At 42.1% G+C, this 20,461-nt stretch overlaps 2 long non-coding RNA genes across 4 annotated transcripts; one reads left to right on the top strand and one right to left on the bottom strand.

Moving 5' to 3' along the window:
* The first annotated feature begins 4,006 nt into the window (after positions 1 to 4,006).
* On the top strand, positions 4,007 to 18,585 carry LOC112659086 (uncharacterized). 2 transcript variants are annotated; one of them, XR_007406293.1, is made up of 4 exons: positions 4,007 to 4,154; positions 7,820 to 7,965; positions 17,376 to 17,468; positions 18,376 to 18,585. It is a non-coding gene; the product is annotated as an uncharacterized LOC112659086 (long non-coding RNA). The 2 variants fall into 2 exon arrangements; XR_007406292.1 differs by having other exon boundaries at positions 17,376 to 18,585.
* Positions 5,487 to 14,455, bottom strand: LOC112659084 (uncharacterized). 2 transcript variants are annotated; one of them, XR_007406291.1, is made up of 6 exons: positions 13,955 to 14,455; positions 10,307 to 10,453; positions 9,238 to 9,374; positions 6,799 to 6,949; positions 6,442 to 6,568; positions 5,487 to 6,350 (listed from the first exon to the last, which is right to left on the bottom strand). It is a non-coding gene; the product is annotated as an uncharacterized LOC112659084 (long non-coding RNA). The 2 variants fall into 2 exon arrangements; XR_007406290.1 differs by lacking the exon at positions 10,307 to 10,453 and having other exon boundaries at positions 13,955 to 14,450.
* Positions 18,586 to 20,461: the final 1,876 nt, after the last annotated feature.

Below are 20,461 nucleotides of genomic sequence, written 5' to 3'. Positions count from 1 at the left end.
ATTTCTGGAATTTCCCATAACTACATTTGTATTACCCAGCACTGTCTGCAGAAAAATTTGACTTCTAAAATTAGTGGCTGTAATACTCTCAAGCTGAAGAGTTGCACCACTAAAACACTAACATTTTCCAATTTAAAAACTAGATATTTCCTAAGTTTGTTTCGCCTGCAAAGTGACAATGCCAACCAAGCCCTGTGCTCCCAAAACTGATCTGATGACCTTTGCCAGCCCAAGAAGAAGTTTTCTCTGATCCATCAGGAAATGAGAAAAACATCGAGGATGCAATGAGTTTTCCATAACATGCATTCCATTTGAGGCAGTGCTTTTTGAGATTATGTTCTTCCTACAAATTTGGTATTAATACACTAATTTTTTTGTATTAACATACATACTCTTTTTCTTAAAGTAAATGATGATAAGCGAAGGTAGTAGCTGTATTTAAAAAATCCTTTGGCATAATTTAACTTTGGAAGTCCTGTGTCCCTCCAACTTTGTTTCTTGATTGTTTTGTTTTGTTTTGTTTTGTTTTTAAGTAATCTCTACACCCAATGTAGGGCTCAAACTCATGACCCCAAGATCAAGAGTAGCACACTCCACTAACTCAGCTGGCCAGGCTCCCTGTTTGTTTTTTATTTGAGTTTAGACATGGCTCCTTGAGCCCAGGGAACTTGTGCGTCTTGTTCGATACTATGTCCCTGTGACCTGTAGAATGCCTAGCAGCAGTGGGCAATCAGTACAGTGTCCCAGATGTTAAAAGATAAACTGAGGTACATTAAGCTTTTTGAGAGTTTATCTGAGCAAACTTCAATCTAAATAAGCAGCACCAAACAGAATGATTGGGAGTGCTGCATTGAAAGGACCTAAGGGCAAAGTTTTTATAGAGAAGACTTGGAAGCAAAGCCATTATTTGGTTATAGCTTAAGTGGTTGCTAATGTGGGAAAGCCTGGGTGGCTGTTTGTGATTGGTCATTCTTCAGTTTCATTTTTCTCGGATTCAAGAGCATTGAGTCCTGCTTAGATTTTGGTTTGCTTACTAGGCTATCAAGGCATTAGAACAACCTCAGTTGGCCTCCTTGCTTTGTTATTTCAACACTAACCCGAAGATCAGCAGACTTTTTCTAGAAAGGGTTTCCAGGCTTTCTGGACCGTTCAGGCTCTGTTGCACTTCTTCAACCCTGATGTTGTGCCAGGAAACCAGCCATAGACAATACATAAATGAATGAATATGGTGGCTGTGTTGCAAAAAGCTTTATGGACCCTGAAATCTCAATTTCATGTAATTTTCAGGTGTCACAAACTATTCTTTTAATTTTCTTTTCCAGCCATTTAAAAATATAATACCCAATCTTAGTTAATAAGCTATACAAAAACAAGTAGTAGGCTAGATTTGGCCCACAAGCCATAGCTTGCTGACCCCAGACTAACCAAATGAAAGAAAGGAAAAGCAATTCAAAACTATTTCTTTAGCCTATTGTTAGTGATGAGTATTATAAATGACAGTGAGGAAACATTTTGCAACTAAAAAGGATCAGGTAATATATTCATGAGTATAAAAAATAGTAGATATACGTACTAAATTGATTTAAAAGATTCAATTTCCTACTGTTTCCCAAAGAGAACGAATGAGGAGGAGTCCCATGGAACACCAACCACCTTTGAACTGGGCTATTCATGGACTCACAGGACCATGTAGTTTTAGACCTAACAGAGATTATGGAAAATCTCCAATTCAATCACATTGTCTTAAACACAAGGAAACTGAATACCAGGGAAGAAAGATACTTCCTCAAGGTCACTTATTTAAAGAATGAAAATAATCTAATAAGGAAAGAACCCTTCTGAAGGCAGAATAAAAAATAAAGTTGTATGATGAAAAAAGCATCAGTTTCCATCCATAGGTTCAAATACTGGATTTGATGCAATGACTTTGAATCTCGAGCAAGTTACTTAACTATCTGAGTTTCAACGCCTTCATCTTTAGAAGACTGACAATAAGTAATTATCACAGAGAGTTATAGTTAGGAACCAGTGAAGTAATATACCTAGTACTTGGCAGGTGTAATAAATGTTCAATAAATTATAACTTGTATTACTATTATATGAACTTTTTAAAACCTCAGAATGTACCATGCTTGCTAAAAACATCTTGAAATTATAGTTTTTAAAGTGAGCTAAGGGAGTTTTAGTGGCTCAGTGGCTCAGTGGATGAGCATCTGCTTTTGGCTCAGGGCATGATCCTGGGGTCCTGGGATGGAGCCCCACATCAGGCTCCCCACAGGGAGCCTGCTTCTCCATCTGCCTTTGTCTCTGCTTCTCTCTCTGGTCTCTCATGAATGAATAAATAAAATCTTTTTTTAAAATCTTAAAAAAAAATAAAGTGAGCTAAGAAATGAAAGCCAAATATTTGATGTTTTAACAAAAAATATTTTTATCTTTATTAGTTGAAATATTTCCTTGAATTTCTATTTATAGCCTTCCTGAAAGACAATAAGTGCTTGTTTTAAAACTGAAATCACAAAGTAATCTCACTTTTACTTTAGGATGGAGGGGGTTTTTTGTTTCTTTTTTAGCATGGAATTTGATTAACAGGTCACTGAAACACCCCAAAGATCATTCAACTATGAGAAGCCCTACCCTTGTGAATCTGTATTTAAATTTCTTTTTTTTTCTTTTTTTTTTTTTTTAATACTTTTTATTCATTCATGAGACACACAGAGAGAGGCAGAGACACAGGCAGAGGGAGAAACAGGCAGAGGGAGAAGCAGGCTCCATGCAGGGAGCCCGACATGGGACTCGATCCTGGTTTCCAGGATCACGCCCTGGGCTGAAGATGGTGCTAACCCGCTGAGCCACTCAGGCTGCCCCTGTATTTAAATTTCTTAGCTAAGAATAATTTGGTGAAGATGAAGGATGCAGGGATGCCTGGGTGACTCAGCAGCTGAACGCCAGCCTTCGGTCCAGGGCATGATCCTGGAGTCCTGGGATCAAGTCCACATAGGGCTCCCTGCAGGAGCCTGTTCTCCTTCTGCCTGGTCTCTGTGTCTCTCATGAATAAATAAAATCTTAAAAAAAAAAAAAAAAAGATAAAACATGCAGTAGTTAAAAGACATAGTTAAGAATGCTCTCATGTCATCTTTTTTTTTTTTTTTTTTTTTTTTTAACCTGTATTTATTTAAGTAGTCTCTATGTATAACGTGGGGCTCGAACTCATGAACTGGAGATCAAGAATCGCACGCTCCCCCTACCAAGCCAGCCAGGCACCCTTCATCTTTTATAAAATAATGCCAAAAGCAACATCTCAAGCATTAAACAGACATGAGTTTTAACCACAGCTCTGCTGCTTGCTGGCTGTATGACCACAGTTAATCTCTCTAAGTCTCAGGCATTTTAAGTATAAAATGAGAATGACAATGGCACCTACCTCACAGGGCTGTTGTAAAAATTAAGTGGTAGCATGCACATAAAACGCTTACATAGACCAATGTCTGCACTATATTAATGTTCAAAAACAAGTAAAGCAGTAACTAAGTAAATAAAGCTAAATAAAGCAGTAACTGGCCACGTTGTTGGAAGATGAACTCAAATAAATTCCATTTTTATGATCTTTTGTCTCTTCTGGTGGATATGAGATGAAACTGTGAAAAAACTGATTTTTCAGAGTTACAGTGTAAACCGGAATGGGAATGGTGCTTGAAGCTAGAACTGGTTATAGGTTTTCTCCATTGTTCCACTAAACCAGAAGGAAACCAAGAGCCTTAGGGGTTTCTAGGAACTAGGAACACAGGTTCACTTCAGGACTCTAAAAAAAAGAAAAAGATTTTGCTGGTTACTTTGGAGATAGTCGGATCTCATCTTCAAGAAGCTTTCTGGCCCTCCTAATTGAAAACAGCCCACTCTCTTAGTCTCCACTGTTACTCTGTATCTCAGACCCTTGATTGTTTCGGTCAGTGCATACATAACAATTTTAAGTTACTTGTTTGTTTAATGACCATCCCACACACACATTACCTCTCCCTTCTCCCTACCTCCTCCCCACTCCACTAGAATGTAAGCTCCCTGTTGGCAAGGACAGAGCTGGGACCATGGTTGGTCATGGCTCTCTCCTCTGTGCCTAGAACAGCACCTGCACATTGTAAAAACCCAGTAACTGTCTGGTGAGTGAACGAATGAATGAACGAATGAATGAATGACTTTATGAATGGGCAGCCCTGGCAAAAGCTTCAGGCTTTCCTTAGAAGCATAGAAAGGAAGGGGAACTGATCTTGTGGCTGCCACAAGAGGAAAAGAAAACTAGTGAAATTGTGACCACGTAGATCTAGTACTGAAGTTCTGGACCACAACGGCTCAGAATTTCTAGGGAAGGGAACACAGGGAGTGTGTAATACCTGGGTAACTCCAGGCCAAAGGAGTTACACACATACATACACATACACACACACATACACACACATACACACAAAGAGAAATACAGTTCCCAGAGACTAGGGTACATCAGCATTTGCTAGGTTGTTTGTCATTTCAGGCACAATAATCTTTCTTCACTTGGCCTCTGGGTTACCTCCCACTCATTACCCTTGGGTCGCCCTTCTCACGGGTCCCTCTTCCTCAGTTTCCTTGGCTCACTCCTCCTCATTCTCCCATCCTCTGAACACTGGACTTTCCCAGGTTAGTTGTAAAATCTCTACTCACACACACTTCCTAGATTACTCCACCTGCCTCAGGGCCACAAGGACCATCTGCATGCTAACAAACATCGAATACCTACCCTGTTTTAACCTCTCCTCTGACCTCCAGACAGGCACACACAGCTTGGCTGCTCAACACTTGACCTGTATACCTAATAAGCAACTCAAACTTAGATAGGGACTGGGACTGAAGTCTGTATTTTCTCAAATCTGCTCCTCCCAATGACAAATCCAACTCCACAGGTGCTCAGGTCAAAAACCCTACAAGCATGATTTTCCTCCCTCTACTAAGCTACCTCCAATTACTGCCAAACTCTGTCAGCTGAGTCTTCAGTATGACCCCCCCCATAATCTGAATATATACATGTGATATATGTATATCATATCTTCTTTATCCATTCATCTATGGACAGACATTTGGGTTGCTTCCATAATTTGGCTACTATAAATAATGCTGCAATAAACATAGCACATGAAAACTTTTGAATTAGTGTTTTATATATTGTTTAGGTAAATACTCAGTAGTGGAATTACTGGATTAAACAGTAGTTCTATTTTTAATTTGTGAGGAAACTTCATGCTGTTTTCCACAGTGGCTGCACCAGTTTATATTCCCACAACAGTGCATGAGGGTTCCTTTTTCTCCACATCCTCACCAACACCTGTTGCTTCTTATTAGTCACTTTTCTGATCCCATGGTATCAGACCAGCATATATTTTAGGGTCGTTAAGCAATTGCTTTTGGTGCCTAGAGTCAGTCTTTTTTTTTTTTAGATTTTATTTATTTATTCATGACAGAGAGAGAGAGAGAGAGAGAGACAGGCAGAGGGAGAAGCAGGCTCCATGCAGGGAGCCTGAGGTGGGACTTGATTCTGGGGCTCCAGGGTCACACCCCAGGCTGAAGGCCACGCTAAACCACTGGGCCACCGGGGCTGCCCTAGAGTCAGTCTTTTGAGCAAAAATGTAAATAAGATTACCTCCAAGTTTCTGCCAGTAACCCTTTATCCCAGTCTTGAACAACAATCCCCTCTGGTTTCAGTATCTTAGGGTATACCTTTTCATACCATGAAAGCTACCAAAGCTAAAACATATGTTCCACATAAGAGGAAACAAAGACCTTCAACAAACACCTGTGAAATTCAACTAGGTTTCAGGTGCTAGTGAGGCTCTGGGGAGTCAAGATGAACAGGACATGTCCACATCTTCGAGGAACTCACAAAGGAGTCCAGGTGATGGCAAGAGGACAAGATCTTCACAGTGCAATGACAGAGGGATGCCCAGTGTACTGCAGGGACCAAGTAGAGGATACCCAGCACAGCCTAAAGAGGGTCAGCCAGGCTCCCTAGAGGGACCGGCACCTCAGCTGAAGCTTACATAGAGGACTACAAATGAACATACACAGTGGGTCATATACCAGCATGTAGAATGTAAGCAAAGCCGTGGTGGCATGAATCTGCATGCTGTGTGCAGGAAACCACAGACGTTTGAGGCAAGTTACTCTGAAGGTAAGGCTGGAAAGGAAAGCAGAGAGCAAGATAACTTTATTGAATGTAATCAAGGAGTATAATCTTTGTTCAGCAGGAAACAGCCACTGAAGCAGGAGAGCATGGGTGCTATAAGGACATGTTTGGAGGCAGGCCGACTGTCAGGAAGCTGTGGTAGCATCTAAGGAGAAGGCGATACAGGTCTGGATTAGGCAGGAGGAATGGAGATGGGGGAGAAAGGCAGATTTAAGAAACGGTGAGGCAGGAGACACCTGGGTGGCTTGGCAGTTGAGCATCTGCCTTCGGATCCGGGGCGTGATCCCAGGTCCGGGAATCAAGTCCCACGTCGGGCTCCCTGCAGGAGCCTGCTTCTCCCTCTGCCTCTGCCTCTTTCTGTGCCTCTCATGGATAAATAAGGAGAAAAGAAAAGAAAAGAAAGAAGTGGAACTTGATGTGAAAGAGACCAAAAGGAGGAGGCAAGGATAAACTTATGGTTTCTCTTCTTGAGGCTATTACCAAGTACAAGCAGTAACATCAGGCAAGAAGAAGATTTCATTTCAGGTGCACTGAACTTGAAACTTTAAAGGAAAAGCATTCATTCATTTATCCATAATTTAAGAGGTACTTACAAAATACCCCTACGTGAATATAGGAGTGTAAATGTGAAGAGAAAAGTCTGGACTTCAGAGATTGGGTGTCATTAGCACACGGATGATCGGGAGTTAACCCATGAGGGTTGTTGACACAGTACTTGGTCCAAAGGACGCTGTCCATGGGTACCTGCTGGAAAGAACTGAATGAAGATTTACTCTGTAAGAAGAGCAGAGCTGGGAATGAACCAGGACACTCCAGAAAATACCAATGGTTCAGGCTTGGGTAAAGGATACAGAAACAAAGTAGTCAGAAGTATGGAGGACTAGAAGGGTGCAGTATCATGAAAATAAAGTGAGATAGGAACCAAGTACACACACATTACCAGGTATTAGAAAGGCTTTTTTATTCTGAGCCTTCTTCCGTTTTTTTTTTTTTTTTTTAAGATTTTATTTATTTATTCATGAGACACAGAGAGAGCGAGAGAGAGGCAGAGACACAGGCAGAGGGAGAAGCAGGCTCCATGCAGGGAGCCCAATGTGGTACTTGATCCTGGGACTCCAGGATCACGTCCTGGGCCGAAGGCAGGCGCCAAACCGCTGAGCCACCCAGGGATCCCCCTTCTCCCATGTTAAAATTTCTTCAGGAATTATTCCTGAGTAGAAAGTAGAATGGACCTCTAGATAAATCTAGACTTAAAAAAAAAAAAAAAAAAAAGAGGGGCACCTGGATAGCTCAGTGGTTGAGGGTCTGCCTTCAGCTCCGGTCATGATCACGAGGTCCTGGGATCGAGTCCCACATCAGGCTCCCTGCAAGGAGCCTGATTCTCCCTCTATCTCTGTCTCTGCTTCTCTCTGTGTGTATGTCTCTCATGAATAAATAAATAAAATCTTTTTAAAAAGAGACTTTTGTCAGCTTGCAATTCAAAGGTTATTTGGGCAATAGTTGCATTTCTGGTCACCAAATTTAATTACCAAGTTTGTGCTATTCTGTGATTTTTGCTTTAAATCAGTTTGAATACTTTTTTTCTCATGGACTATGATTATTTTCTATTCTCAGTGTTAATTTTCTACTGGTGATTTAAACCAGAAGATGTAACTTTGTCACTGTGAAAGCAATTGAATGTCTAGGACCTGGTGGCATCATTTACTTAGTACTACATTCATCTACTGGTGAGAGAGGTTGTGGCTTCTGGTCAATGCCATGTGAGTGTGATGATTACTGGCTGTAGACATCTAATTTTTGTTTGCTTTTTGTTTTGTTTGGGCCTTTGCCTACCCAGCATCCATAACCCATCCTTAGGATAATGGTGTCTGAGTTTGTCTTGGGAAACCATTTCTTCCCCATTTCCAGTCCAAGTGATTTGGGTAGAGTGACTATACTGGGCTTCAAGGGGAAGGCATGTGACCCAGGGTGAGATTCAATAAAGCACTGTGATGCCCTTGGCTTATGACTGGTTCATGGCCTGGCACATGACCCGATCAGAGGCAATAAGGTAGAATTCTTGGACTTGTTAGATCAACCAGGCCAAAGGCACTCTGTTGAACTTGAAGCTGGGTAGATCAATATGGATATATACCAGGAGCTCACGAGAGCCACCATATAATGGGGAGAGCCTGTCTGAGAATGAAACTGATATAGAGGAAAGAAGAGGTGAAATATGAAGAGAGATAGAGACTGACCAAGTACTGAAGACACTGTGAGCCTAGATCTGACTGTGCCTGAAGCTAGCTAGTATACTGTTGTATTTCTTAGTTATATGAACCAATCAATTCTCTTTGAAGCTTTAGTCACACTTTGTTAGTTTTCCCACCGTTTACACCCAAAAAGACCAAATAAGTTACATAATTGCATCATTATTTTTTCTGCTTTATCCACTAACAGAGAATCAACTGCCTAAAGTCATAGAAACTCCCTTAGCCCAACTAGCCTACGAATTGCAACCCACACTGTACTCAGCATTTGTAGGTCAGCCTTTCTGTTTTCGTCAGCCTCATTCTGTTTCTCCTCTCTCTGTTCCAACTCTTGGTTCCTCACCTGATTTCACAGAACCTACAACATTCTATGGTTCTATGGTGTAAGGTCCACTAGGCTGTGATCCTCACTGCTTCCCATGGACACCTCCTGTTTATTGTGTTCACCTCCAGAGGGCTCTTACTACCCTAGCGATCTGCCTGTTTTAATAACTAGAGGAAGGACTGGAGGACTGGATGGCAGCCACTTCTACCCCGAAGCTTGGAAAGCCCGGTGCTCAATTGTTGGGCTCTGGCCACCACCCAATGCCACCAGTACACTCTGTTCAAGCTGAAGCCTTCTTGTCCTGAAATGCTGTACCTGCTCCTGCTTTTTCCTCCCTCCCCTCTGAGGACAAGTTTAGCCTGATGTTATCCCCAATCTGTCATCTCTGTCATTGCTGTGCCACCCAGGACCTTTGCCATTTCCCCTCAGGGAGCTCCGGGGTGTTTGTGAAATCATACCTTGTTGGTCCAGAGGAATCCAGCTTTCAGACACGATTGCACAAGCACAGTGATGACACTCTCTCTCCTCAAATAGGTCGTTTAAGGTTCTTTCCCCCCTTTCCTGCCTCCAAACAGGCAAAGTAAGTTATTCAAATCTGCCAAGAGAGGGAAATAGTTACCTTCAGAAGTATACAAGAGAATCTTTCCTTCAGCTTTTCCCTGAAACCCTGGGAAATAACAGACAGATCAACACTTGTAAGGATGGACGATCTCCTTCCTCTGCTCTTACTACCTTTCTCTCATCAATGAGTATAAACCGAGTAGCCTCTTAAGCTCTTGTCAAGCCCCAGAAAACTGACCTGTAATCACTTAACCTGAATACAACAAATCTTTAATGAGCATCTACTATGTGCCAGGCACTGGGCTAAGGAAAGGGCATACAGAGGAGAATCATACAGGCAAGATCCCAGCTTCATTTATATTCTATTACAGTGAGGGTAGAAAAGAGGCAGCAAATAAATGTATGAACAATAAATGAACAAGATTTCAGATAGTGAGAAGTACTATCAAGGAAATGTAAGCAAACAATTTTAGAAAGAGTTATCAGAGGAGGTTATTCTACAGAAGTGATATTAGAGTTAAAACCCAACTGAAGGGGATCCCTGGGTGGCTCGGCGGTTTGGCGCCTGCCTTTGGCCCAGGGCACGATCCTGGAGTCCCGGGATCGAGTCCCGGGATCGAGTCCCACATCGGGTTCCTGGTGTGGAGCCTGCTTCTCCCTCTGCCTGTGTCTCTGCCTCTCTCTCTCTCTCTCTCTCTCTCCCCGTGTCTCTCATGAATAATAAATACTTAAAAAAAAAAAAAAAACCAACTGAAGAGGGACACCTGGGTGGCTCAGTGATTGGATGTCTGCCTTTGGCTCAGGGCAAGATCCCAGGCTCCTGGGATCAAGTTCCACATTGGGCTCCATGGAGGGAGCCTACTTCTCCCTCTGCCAGTGTCTCTGCCTCTCTCTCTCTCTGTTTTTCATGAATAAATAAATAATCTTTAAAAAGGAAAAAAACCCAACTGAAGAGAAGGTACAAACCATGTGAAGTCCATGAAAAGAGTATTCTGGACAGAGGGTCAGTACACGCAAAGGCCCTGGGCTTGGAGCAAGCTTGATGTGTTAGGTTAGGGGCCAGTAAGATATGGCCCAGGGACCAATCTGGCCTGTCTTCTTTTTTTATATAGCCTAAAAAGCAAGAATGGCTTTTATATTTTTAAATGGTTGGGAGAAAAAAACAAAATAATATTTCATGACATGAAAATTATGTGAAATTCAAATTTCAGTGACCATAAACAAAATTTTTATTGGAAAGCAGCCATGCTCACTCATTTATATATTTTCCATGGCTGGTTTCATGCATCATTGGCAGAGGCTGTGTGGCCTATAAAATCTAACTATTTACTATCTGGATATTTGTGGGAAAAGTTGACAGATCCTTGTATTAGAGGAACAGGAAGAAATATCTTCCCAGGTAGAAAGAAACTTGAATTTAATTTAACTTGAATATTTAACTTGAATAATTTAACTTAATTATTTAGAATCCTTTTGCCTGTAAGTAACAGAAATTGACTTCAGTAATGTGGAGAATTAAAGGTAGCCATAAACTCTTTGGTACTTTCCCATCAAGAGGTGGAATGTACGCCATCTCCTCTTCAATCTGGGTAGCATTTACACTGCTTCAACCGATAGAATATGGCAGAAGTGCTTCTGCGCCAGTCCAGGCTTGGGCCTTAAGAGACTGGCAGCTTCCACTTCTCGCCTCTTAGGACTTTCTCTGAGAACCCTGAGCCCCATCTAAGAAGCCTGGCTACCTTGAGATGGCCATCCTGGAGAGGCCACATAGACATGCTCTGGATGAAGTTCCCAGCTGAGCCTAGGCATCTAGCCATCACCACCAAGATGCCAAATATGTGAGAGAAGCCATGTTGGACTCTTCAGATTAGTCCATTAGCCAGCTGAATACCACTGAGTGAGTTCAGTTGATGCTACACAAAAAAGAATCACTTACCTGAGCCCTGCTTGGCTTTTGGCCCACAAAATTGTGAAATATTACAAAACAGATGCTGTTTTATGCCTCTATGTCTTGGGATAATTATTTCATAGCAATAAACAACCAGAACTAATAACAGAAAATTTTACTGTCCTACATAAAAAGTTCAGAGACAGATCAGTGTCCATGCACACTATATCCTCATACTGCTTTTCCACAATTCCTTTGGCTTTGCTCTCTGCTTTGGGATGGTTTCACCATCAGGATAGTAGCAAGGTGGCTGCAGTAGTTCCAGGAGTCTCATTCAAACCTGATAGTGTCCACAGTCAGAAGAAAGAATGTTCTCAGAAGAGAGAATATATGTAGGCTGTCAGTATCTACCCTGGAATTAGGGATGGAGTCTCCTCAAGGTCACTGGGGAGGAATGAACACCTGATCAAAACTAGCAGAAGGAAGATAAGAAGAAAGTAGGGAGGAAGTAGGCAAATGGATATTGGGTCAGCAACCCATCGGGTTCAAAGTACCTTTCTTCCTACAATCATTCATCCATTCATTTAGAATACTTTATGTTGAATCATATGAATATACTTTTTAAAAATAAGTCAAACAAGAGATACTTGGCTGTCTCAGAGATTGAGTATCTGCCTTTGGCCCAGGGTATGATCCTGGAGTCCCGGGATCGAGTCCCACATCAGGCTCCTTGCATGGAGCCTGCTTCTCTCTGCCTAGGTCTCTGCGTCTCTATCTCTCTGTGTCTCTCATGAATAAATAAATAAATGAATAAATAAATAAATAAAAATAAGTCAACAAAGAAAGTCAAACATGGTCAAATTTCAAATGGCCATTATTAATATTCATTAGGCCTTTATACAGTAGCAGGTATGGTGCTAGACACTAGGGCCACCACGATTAAATGGTACTAAGATAAAAGAAAGGAAAGAGAAGGACCTTAGATATAATCTAAGAGCTATATAGAACCCAGTCAAAATGGAAATGGATAGCCCCTTGTTCAAAAATTATTAAGAATTTCAAGACAGCAGGGGATCTGGGCAGCTCAGTTGGTTAAGCATCTGCCTTTGACTCAGGTTGGGATCCCATCCATAGTCTTAGAATCGAGCCCTAAATCAGGCTCTCTGCTCAGCAGGAAGTATGCTTCTCCCTCTCCCTCTTCCTCTGCCCCTCCCCTCTACTCATGCTCTCTATTTTTGCTCTCTTTATCAAATAAATAAAATCTTAAAAAAAGATTTCAAGATGGCAATAACACAGTATTAAACCAAACATGCAGTCCTTCACAGCACAGGGCCCTGTGGGATTACACAGGGTGCATGCCCATGAAGCTGACCCTGGGAAAGAACAGCTGTCCACAAGAAAGGACAGCAAGGGGCCTAGGTTAAAGGGGGTCCAGGAGCCCTCCATGAGGAGACGGTGTGTACATGAGGACCAAAGAATGATTAAGGAGTGGCCAGGTGAAGAACCAGAAGGAACATAGCTCCCCAGCAGAAGAGTAATGTTCTTCCTCACTCCAGGTTGGCTGAGAGACTTAGAGTGGCCTGTCTTCTTCAGTTGTGTTAAAAAAGATAAAGGTAACAGATACCTTCCCTGTCTGTGCCAGCTCAAGCCTGTTTCCCAATCCTTTTCTGTGTTCCAGATCTTAGCACTTGGGTAATCTACCCATATAATCTGATCCTTCCCCTCCAGCACTAGAGATATGAGGAGAGCCCTAGAGGGGCCCTGTTCCCTGCAGAGCTCAATTGTAAGTGCTTCCTAGGACAACAGCCCAAGCTTCCTGATCCACTTGGCCCAGGCTTGTCATGAACAGGGAAGAGTTCTCCCTATCCTCACATGGGCTAACTGCAAACCGTAAAGACCTCAAAAGAATTTTGTCACCAAACCTGAATCTTTTCCCTAAAAGTACCCTAACTCATTTTTAGTTCTACAATGTTCTTTTTCTATATCAGATCCTATGGATATTTGATGTTAGTGGGCCTCCCAAGTGGGTTGTAAATAGAATCAGATGAGAAGCTTATTAAAAATACAGATGCCTGAGCCTCATGCCAAACCCAACTCCTCTATTTTTAACAAGTTCCACAGGTAATTCAGAAGCTCTGCCAGTCTCTGAACCATCGCTTCAGCAAGCTGGAAAAAATGAGGAAATAATTTCTATTTGGCTGTAGGAGTCCAAAGGTTCATTTCTGTCATTAAATGTGACCCCTGTAGCCAAGCTATAGTATTTCCCCTGACCCCCCGGGGATGCACTCCATGACCCCCAGTGATACCTAAAACCACAGATAGTATTGAAATCTATGTATGTCTTTTCTATGTTTTTATATATATTTATAATCTATGATAAAATTTAACTTATAAATTAAGCACAATAAGACACAAACAACAAAAATAAAATAGAACAATTATAACAATAGACTGTAATAAAAGTTATGTGAGTGTGGTCTCTCATCATCTCTCAAAACATGGTGTTGGACTGGACTCATCCTTCTTCTCGTGATGATGTGAGGTGATAAAATGCCTGTGTGTAAGATGAAGTGAGGTGAATGACACAGGCATTGCAACATAGCATTAGGCTACTAGTGACCTTCTGACATTAAATCAGAAGGAGGTTCATCTGCTTATGGACCGTGATTGTCCACTGGTAACTGAAACTGTGGTAAAGTGGGACTACTGTACATTTAAGTCAGTACCTCAATTTCGCCAGCAAATAATCTCCCCAGTACATCTTTACCCTGGACACTCTCCAAAGTGTAAAACTCTTGTTACCTTCCCATTAATCTAGTCTCCCCTTCTAGGGGCAGCACCTCAGTCTCCCCAGGCAGCTAACCACCCCTCTCCTACAGTAGGTAGGCTTGGAAGGAATGTCAGTCAAGGTGCTTCTGAGGCATCCTAGCTGACCAGTGGATCCAAGAGCCACTGTTTGGCTAACTAGATCTTCTCTCCCAGGAAATTAAATCTTGAGACGAGTGAAATAGAGACCAAAAGTAAATGAGGTTGATTCATCTGGTACAAGTGACAGCAAAAATCTGTCTGTTGGTTCCTGTTCCCAAAGTAATCCTGGTTCTTATGCTTTCTGAAACCTGATTTGCCAAGCTTTTTCTTGGGATTTGCCAGCAACCTCACTGCCCATTTCTTTTGAGTAAGCGAGCCAGAATTGGTTCTGTTGCTTGCCACCAAAGAATCCTAACAGATTCTTAGAACTAAAGTCTTTGATAGCATTCTATATGATAATGATGTCAGAGCTTCCACTCTTATGAAGCCGTTATGAATGACACTCTTATAATTAAAGTGGCCATTCTACATGAAGAGTTTATTTTAATAATGACATCTTTGTTCCAGGAATAATAGACAGTGAAAAAATTCCTCAATAGGATAAGGGATTATTCACTGTCCTACCAAAATATCTTAAATAGAAACAGGCTTTGGGTAAATACTTTTGATCTAAATGAGGTTCATTGTCCTAGACCTTAGGGAAGGAAAGGACAAGAGAAAAAAGAAAAAGGAAAGGCGTTTGGTTTCAGTTTAAAGCAGCCTCCCTTCAGCTTCATCTTATCCTTCTTACAAATTTAAGACAAGGCCTACTCTTGAAGTATTTAAGAGAGGCTGGAAGTTGCATCTGAACATGTACTTGAAGGGGTGACTACTGCAGAGGAAACAGCTTCAGGGATTGAACATCTTCCTCTCAACAGCCTCGACCTTATTTCTACCCACATCTCACTGTGACAGTTACTACAAGCTTTGGTCTTTGCTGGCATTATGATTCTAGCTAGCAGTTCCCGAGTCCTTCCCATGAACCAGGCATGCTGCTGGGTGTTTTACAGGTGTTATTCATTTAATCTTTACAATGGTCCTTCGAGGTTAGTATTATCATCATCCCCATTTTACAGAGGGAGAAACTGAGCGCAGTGTGGTTAAGGCATAGGGTTAATGATTGAAGGAATCCATCACTTACTGCTGGTGTGTTCCCATCAGTTTCAAAGACTTCCTGCCACTGTGCCCTGTCACCTTGGGTGGAAAGTGCCTGCATAGTCCACGTTGAATGTGGCACTGCATCTCAAAGAAAATGGCAACTGGACTCCCTGTTCATGTCATGTTCTGTTTTCCTGAATAAATTATAAGATCCTTGAAGACAGGAACTATGCTTTGTCTACCACAGTATCACTAGCTCACGTCTGGTACAGAGGAGGCAGTCAAAAAATGCTCATATAATCAATGACTATCTTGTAGGGTCCTCAGACCTTAGGAAAAAAGAGTATTAGTATCAAGAGGCCGCTTCTCGGGAAATAGAAAATCCAGGTTACCCCTAGAGAATCCAGCCAACTTAAAAGTTTGGCCAAGCTTTTAAACAGAACAGATGATTCTGAATTTGGGGTCCTGGGCAGTGCTTTCTTTTCCAGAAAAGCTATTCCCTCTTCGAGACACAGTCATGCTTTGGCTTAAGTTTGAGGCGAGTAAGTTTCTAAAAATCTGACAGGGAAAGTATAAGCTAAAAGGCTGACATACCAGTCATACTTTTTCCAGGGCTAGCTGCCTAACAAAATGCCCAAATCCAGCTATAATGTGCTCCACTCAGGACTGGGAGCTCTCAGAATGAGAGCTAATCTTTGATGGATATAAGATCCACTATGTATCCTTGGGCAAATTCCTTTTGTGCCTCAACTGTGAAAACAACCAAATAACAACATATACAACCAATCAAAATTTCCTGCCAAGTCTATGGGGTTCCCTTAGTGGAGTTTCATTTATTCACTGATACTAGTTCAGAGTCTGGCCTTCAGGTTCAAGCAAACCTGGAATCAGGCTTTGGCTGTGCCAAGTACTAGCAATGTGACCTTGTGCAGAACAGTGTAAGCTGTGATCTCACAGCCTCAGTGGTCTTGCCTATTGTTGGGAGAATGGCATTATACCATAATGTCATTATGCATATGGAATGCTTAACCTGGTGCCAGCACATGATAAGCAGGCAGCAAATGGTGGCTTAATGATATCTCTGCTGGCTTCACTTAGACATTTCATGCAAACCAGTCCTAACAGCCCAATGCGTTCTTGGTGGCAGGTGTGATCTAAAGTCATCCTTTAACCATGTAGAATACGTTCTCAACTTCTAAATTATAAGCAGAATTAATTAGGAATAAGACAATGAAGCTACATAGATTTATTTATCATGATGTTTCTGTCCTGAGCTCTCCCCTGGAGAAGGTTTAATAAATCTACTTTTCTTACTAGATCTATTATAATCTATTATCCTTACTGAGCTGATTATAACCTATTATATTTGCTAAATCTATTATTGTTACAAAGATCATTTTGACCATTTGTCAAGGAAAAGCAACATTGCCATTATACATATCTTGACTGTCTTGTTGCCCAAACTTTCTATTTTAAGATTTAATTGTAACGTATGGAACAGGTTTGGCTTTGAATATAGCGAGCAGATGAAACATTACTGCTTTCTCAAAAGAGACTCTTAGCAGCCATTCAAATATCCCCATCCTGCTTCCTTTTCATTAGATCACTGGTCAGTCCCCTACAGTTGCAAGCCAAATGATTTCAAAGGTTCAAAACACCCCTTAAATCACAATGCCTATATGCAGAACCATTGAGAGGGAGAAATGCTAACACACTGACAAGAGAACTCTTTGCTGAAGTTAGGTGCGGCCGCAGGAATGGGAGCTACTGGAAGGTGGGCAGTAGTCTCTACAAATCAGAATGATTTTACGTGTCCCCCTTCTTCCTGCTAGGGACAGACAATACTGATCTGTATTGTGATCTGTATGTAATGTGAGCAAAATAGCCTGTTGTTGTTTTAAGCCACTGAGATTCTAGGGCTCTTGGTTTCCACAGCATAATCTAGCCTATATTGCCTGATACAGAAAAGGTACAAATGCAGTTGACTGTGTAACAGACACACTCACGAAGCCATGCCTACTAAATCCTCTCATCTTGGTCAACAATTTCCAGAAGCTAGCAGTTTAGTGGTTTAGAGAAATGAAGCTCTGAATTGCAGTCAACATTAGAATAGTTTTAGCAGACTAGTGCAAAGATTCAAAGCAATAGTCTTCTACACCATTTTGAGGGTGACATTCACGAGCCCCAAATCTGTATTTCCAGCTGGACTTCTCATCTGTAAATGGACTAATCCACTGACATCCTGCAGAAAATCCAGAACCAGCTGTCTTCTCCTCATCCTCAGGCACTTCCCAGGTGAAGTGGCGAGCTGGTGCTGACCTCAAATTGAAGACACATTGGGATATGCCATCCACCCAAGGAGCCTTCATGATCAAAGGAGTTTATTATCTGTCCCTCAAGTCTCCATGGAGGGAGGGCTCAGAGTCTTGTACATGTCATAAAGAATATTCCTATTTTTTTAAATGTTATTTATTTATTCATGAGAGACAGAGAGAGGCAGACACATAGGCAGAGGGAGAAGCACTCACCCAAGGTGGGAATCTACCCAAGAACCCTGGGATCATGACCTGAGCCAAAGGGTGACCATTAAGCCACCCAGGTGCCCCAATATTACTATTTTAATTTAAAAACCACATGTGCTCTAGATCTGACTAGCAATAATAATGATGATCATTTGTTGAGTGCTTTCTAGGTGGCACCAGGACGTGAACACTTCACATTGCTCATTTTATTTAGTTCTCCTAACTCGACTAGGTGGAAACTAGTAGCTCTTGTTCTACAAATGAAAAAACAAAACAAAACAAAAAACAAACAAAAACCCAAAGCTTAGTACAGTCCAATAACTTGCTTAAGGTCAGCCAGCCTAGAAACAGAAGAAATTATGCCAACCTGGGAGCTGTTCTCTTATACAGGGCACACTTGACCCCCTCTCCTGGCCATAGTGTTATGTCTCCCAACACCTGCACCCAAGATCTAAAACTCTGGAGTAGGGATGCCTGGGTGGTTCAACGGTTGGGTATCTGCCTATGGCTCAGGACGTGACCCTGGGTCAGGGGATCAAGTCCCACATTGGGCTCTCTGCATGGAGCCTATTTCTCCCTCTGCCTGTGTCTCTCTCTCTGTCTCGCATGAATAAATAAATAAAATCTTAAACCAACCAATCAATCAAACTGGAGTTTTCCTTGTTTTCTTGTGTTGCCAGTGACCTGATGATCTCATTTCTGGTCTCAAACCAACATTGCTGTAGTATATTCCTCAGGAGAACGAGGCCCTCAACACCTGCTTGGTTTCTTCCTGCCTTCACAGAGAGGAGTCTGAGAACCCAAAGGAAAAACAAAACAAGTGATCCACAGGGAAAGAAAAAAAAAAGGATGGAGAGAAGTTATTTTCTTTGATAACTATGTGTGACTAACTAGCAACTGAGGACAAGGAAACTGATCTGCGGGCTCTTAAGAGCGCTTGAGGCGGAAATAGACCCTGTGAGCCCAAGAAGGGGGTGGAACCAGGGGCTGCAGCCAGGAAACAAAGGACAGGAAACAGGATTTCTTTTTTCCAAAGTCCAGAACAAAGCTGACGAGGAGTTTGGCAGGAAGAGGGACCACCATTTCATACTTACAGTGGAAAAAACACCGCGAGCTCAAAATTGAAGATATTTGGGAAGGGATGAGTCATGGAGGAATGGTGATATATAATCTTCGCTTTCTGAGAATAAACACTTAATATTCCTGCTCAGCATTCTTTTATTACTTGGCTGCCGTCCTCATGCTTTCTATGGGAAGTCAGGAAAGGGCTGGAAGCCTCCCACTTTGCTCATTATGGGATACTAACCTGGAAAGCAAGCTCTGTTCCCTGCTCTCCATTCTCTCTTTCCTACACTGCTATCCTGCTTCCTGGATTGTCTCTCCCACCCTATTAGTGTAGGTAATTCTTCATTTGCAGGTCTCAGCAGAGATGTCACATCCTCAAAGGTGCTTTCTCTGACTTTCATTCTGTGGCAGAGTGTGCTAGCTGCTGATCCAGGATCCAGCTACCTTTTTTCTCATTAACAATATTCTAATTTTGTTGGTGGTGAAGTTCCAATTAAAAGGTACATTTCTGGGATGACTGGGTGGCTCAGCAGTTTAGCACCTGCCTTCAGCCCAGGGCGTGATCCTGGGGTCCCGGGATCAAGTCCCATGTCAGGCTCTCTGCATGGAGCCTGCTTCTCCCTCTGCCTGTGTCTCTGCCTCTCTCTCTCACTGTGTTCCTCATGAATAACTAACTAAATAAAATATATATATATTTTAAAAAGCTACATTTCTCAGCCTCCTTTGCAAGTGCGTGACCATGTGACACAGTACAAGCCAATGAGACATGAACAGAAGCTGTCGGATTGTACTCCGGTTCCCTAAACGACCAATTCAACAGGTGAGCAAGCTAGCCCTGTATGCACTTGGCCCCTCTTCCCTGCCTGACCCTGGACGTCTGTAACGATTCACAGCACTCTAGCATCCTTCCACCATGCATGAAGTGTCCAGGACCACACGCTAATGATGGCACATCAGAAAGTTGGAAGGAACCTAAGGGCCTGATGACACGTGTCTCTGAAGAGACAAAGTAGAAAATAAGTAACATCTAGATGAACAAAGTAAAATATAAATTTGACTTTTAAATTTTTTAAAAGATTTTATTTATTTATTCATAAGAGACATAGAGAGAGAGGAAGAGACACAGGTAGAGGGAGAAGCAGGCTCCCCGCAGGGAGCCTGATGTGGGATTTGATCCCAGAACCTTAGGATCATGAACTGAGCCGAAGGCAGATGCTCAACCACTGAGTCACCCAGGCATCCCTAAACTTGTCTTTTTAACCCAAGCTGTTTTTGTTGCTATATCATTCCCTGGACTGAATTTTTGCAGGAGACGATGGCATAGCACAGTGATAAAATTGTAAGGATTTGCGAATTATTAACCACAGATACTATTATGATGATACTAATGCTTGATGAATATCTCCTTTATCTCTAGTCTCTCAAAGCAATGAAGTAATTTCATGTACAACAATTTTGCTGCTTAGTAACTCCCAGGCTTTAAGTATATTGACTTTTCTCCATGGGAGAATATTATCCAAATAAACTTTTGTCTCACGTTTACTTATGCATGTTAGAAAGAGCCAACTTGGGTAGCCCGGGTGGCTCAGTGGTTTAGCGCCACCGTTGGCCCAGGGTGTGATCCTGGAGACCCGGGATTGAGTCCCACGTCAGGCTCCCGGGATGGAGCCTGTTTCTCTCTCTGCCTGTGTCTCTGCCTCT

Source organism: Canis lupus, chromosome 2 (genome assembly GCF_003254725.2).
Source record: "Canis lupus dingo isolate Sandy chromosome 2, ASM325472v2, whole genome shotgun sequence".
Classification (NCBI taxonomy): Eukaryota; Metazoa; Chordata; class Mammalia; order Carnivora; family Canidae; genus Canis; species Canis lupus.
Note: the sequence above shows the minus strand (reverse complement) of the source record. Positions and strands in the feature narration are given on the sequence as shown.